This window comes from Pinus tabuliformis, chromosome 2_2, assembly GCF_031772625.1.
Source record: "Pinus tabuliformis cultivar Carrire ecotype Pingquan chromosome 2_2, CPIR1, whole genome shotgun sequence".
NCBI classification, from domain to species: Eukaryota; Viridiplantae; Streptophyta; class Pinopsida; order Pinales; family Pinaceae; genus Pinus; species Pinus tabuliformis.
In genome coordinates, this window is record NC_142300.1 from 798,951,838 (window position 1) to 798,955,243 (window position 3,406).

The window sequence follows — 3,406 nt, forward strand, 5'->3', positions numbered from 1 at the left end:
GCCTCCATCCACTTCCCTCCCGACAATTTCAAGGACTCTTTAACTCTCTTTTCAAAGTCCTTTTCATCTTTCCCTCACGATACTTGTTTGATATCGGTATCTCGCCTATATTTAGCCTTGGACAGAATTTACCAGCCGATTAGGGCTTCATTCCTAAACAACCCGACTCACAGAAAAAACCTCGTGATGTGGCAGTGTCCCGGTCCGATGTTGTTGTCACCCTCTTAGGCACCCCCTTCCAAGCGACTTTGCCAAGGTCCACCGCTGAGGACGCTTCTACAGACTATAATTCAGGCGACGTTGCCACCTGATTTTCATACTGGGCTCTTCCCGGTTCAATTGCTGCTACTAGGGGAATCCTTATATGTTTCTTTTCTTCCGCTTAATTATATGCTTAAACTCAGCGGGTGTTCTCGCCTAAGCTGAGGTCGCAAAGTTGGAGCTAAATCCACCCTATTCGATGGGAGGACAAGAGAAAGAAAAGCAAATTCAAGCGATGCCACACAAAGCCTGCATCAGCTAACACCGACTACCCATCCAAGGGGGACAAGATCACTGCTCGTCGACGCACGACACAGAACATCGCTTGAGCTATTTAAGCCAAATGCACTGCATTGGGCACGGACAACCAGCTCCACTGCTCCCTAACATAACATATTATAGGGAGCACAATTGAATGGGATTCGACGCCCACACAGACGTGCCCTCGACTAAGGCCTCTTGCACAAATTTCATTCGAAAACTCAATGATTCATGGGATTCTACAACTCACACTAAGTATCGCATTTCACTACGTTCTTCATCGTAACAAGAGCTAAGATATCTGTTGCGAGAGTCGTTTCCACGTATTACCGAAAAATCTGCCACAACACTGAATAGGGGCACCCCCCACAACAAATGTAAGGCCAAGGGCTGAAAGGAGGAAAGGAAGAAAAATGAATGAAAGAAAGAGAAACAAAGGTGTCTAACCCCCTCACAGGGGGAGGCTTGAATAGAGGACAATCTTCCCTAGCCCCATGCCCTCGTTAAAAGGGACAACAAATAATTTTCCTCTACGGCCACCTCCACGCAAAGGAGGGAGGTCGAAGCGTTCCACCTCGAAATTATTCTTCCAGATAGCCCCCACCTTCGATGTAGCAAGCCTCCTCCTCATTGGACCATGAGCGCATACACAATTGAAACAAGAAATGCCCCCCAACCCTCCCCTCCCCACACAGAGGCCACCTAGGAGTCCACCCGGACAGTAGCAATGATGGACCTCGATCGCATGATTGCCTGTGGCAGCCTCAATGTAAAGGAAATGGAAGGAAATAAAACAAGACCAACCGAGCCCACAACCTCTCTTAGAAATTCCCCCCCACCCCTCCCCACCGCGAACTTAGGCCACATAGGAGTCCACCCGGGTAGCAGAAACAGTGGACCTCAGTCACTTGACCGCCTGCGGCAACCCTGAAAAGAAGGTAAAGGAAGGAAATAAACAAAAATCAAGAGGCTCACAACATAATACAGGAACATATCCAAACATGAGGAGGGATCGGGCAGCCCCGCACCCCACGCACCCTATGTACAGGCAACCTAGAAGATTTCCCACAACTTTACCAACTAGACAGCAAATAATTTTCCCCTACGACCACCTCCATGCAAAGGAGGGAGGTTGAAGCGTTCCACTTCGAAATCCTTCTTCCAGATAGCCCCCACCATCGGTGTAGCAAGCCTCCTCCCCGTTGGACCATGAGTGCATACACAATTCAAATAAAAAATGCCCATAAATGTTGTGACTTAATATTTCCAACAGCAAAAGCCTTGTTGGAAATAATACTGAGAGGGGGGGTGAATCAGTATTATCAAGTTCTTTTAATAAATATCCTTATTTATACTTTGAATTATTTTCGCATGTCAGTACCATAAAATAATGAGCATGAACAAAGAAAACAGATAGTCACACCAAAGAACACCAGATGTAAGGTGGAAACCCAATGTGGGCGAAAACCACCTGCTGCAATAGGTCTCTATCTTCTTTCAAATTAGAAACTCCTTTTACAATGGTTTTGTACTGGTGCAGTCCTTTACCAGTACGCAGGCTGCAACCTGCAGAGAGCTACAACTCTCTCTCGTTTTCCAGTCTCTCCTGGAAGGGAGCTACAACCCCCTACTTCTTTTCTTTCAAGGACCACTTTTCATAAATTTTCAAACTGGATCCATAAACATCAAGAGATCAACAAGTACAAGTAAATCACCCAGTCAACTGTAGTAACTAGATCCACAATAACAGTAAACTAAACCCAGAACACCTTATCAACAGAAAAATTTAGTCAACAAAAGATCTTAAGACAGATACGCAGTTTTTCTTTCTCTGGCCTGCGTGGCTACGCACTTCACCTTCTGCTCCCTTGCGTATACCCGCAGAGAGCCTTCTGCTGCACTGCGTACCCACGCACTGTTTCTTCAATCGCACTGCATATTGTTATTGTAGGCATGCACCCACAGATACTATCGCGCCGCATACTGCTACTGTAGCCACGCACCCACAGATGCTATCGTGCCACGTACCTACGCACCTGCGGCTTCTGAAGCGCCGCGTACTTTCCCTGTGCCTACGCACCTGAACCTCTGTCGCGCTGCGTACCCACGCACTGTGCCTTCTTCTGCTCTGCGTACCCACGCACTTCTCCTTCTTCTGCTCTGTGTACCCACGCACTTGCACCATTAATCACCTGCGTACCTCTGATTAGGGCTGAATTGGCAGTCCCCCAGTCTGCCACAGATAGTCAAATGCTCAGATCTGATCATGCGCTCGAGAGATCACCCTTCATAGATTCGCTTTCAACTTCACTTTTATATAGATGAAGCTTTTAAAACAATAACCCAATATTTCAGATCTTAAGATATTCAATTTGCAAAAGATGCTTAGCCAAGTGATCTCCTTTGCTTTATATAGGCAAGATATTCCTAAAATCATGGATCAATACCATAGGTAACCAATACAAGGAGCCCAAAAACATGGGGCTTAATGATAATAATAATATAAAACAATACCACGGGCCAAAACCATAGAGTCAAGAACGGCGGGCTAAATACCATGGGCCAAACATAAGAAACCCCACGTGAGCGCGCTTCTCTGCCTTGAAGTAAGTGGACTGGGGTTACGCACCTCAAGAATGGGTGACCTGCGTGTATGGCCGCAGTCCCTTCACGGCGTACCTGTGGGTACATGTTGTAGGGAAAAGTATCTGATTCGGATGACCCTATCCCACTCTAAGGGTGATAGTACCTCAGCAACAACTGCAAAGAAAACTACTTAAGGTTTACTTCTTTACGAAAGCAAGAGAGAATGAAGAAATGCACTAATCGTTGCCTTGCGCTTAATGTCGAATCCAAACTCTTCTCTTTGCTGCTTGCTCCCAGC

The 3,406-nt window shown here is 46.4% G+C and overlaps 2 non-coding genes across 2 annotated transcripts in view; both read right to left on the minus strand.

Moving 5' to 3' along the window:
• LOC149195112 (25S ribosomal RNA) overlaps nucleotides 1-431 on the minus strand; it is a 3,360-nt gene extending 2,929 nt beyond the window's left edge. The window contains exon 1 of the ribosomal RNA XR_016255224.1: nucleotides 1-431. This exon is cut by the window's left edge and continues 2,929 nt beyond it. This is a non-coding gene — a ribosomal RNA (25S ribosomal RNA).
• Nucleotides 432-684: 253 nt separating this feature from the next.
• Nucleotides 685-837, minus strand: LOC149195113 (5.8S ribosomal RNA). The gene has a single exon (XR_016255350.1). It is a non-coding gene; the product is annotated as a 5.8S ribosomal RNA (ribosomal RNA).
• Nucleotides 838-3,406: the final 2,569 nt, after the last annotated feature.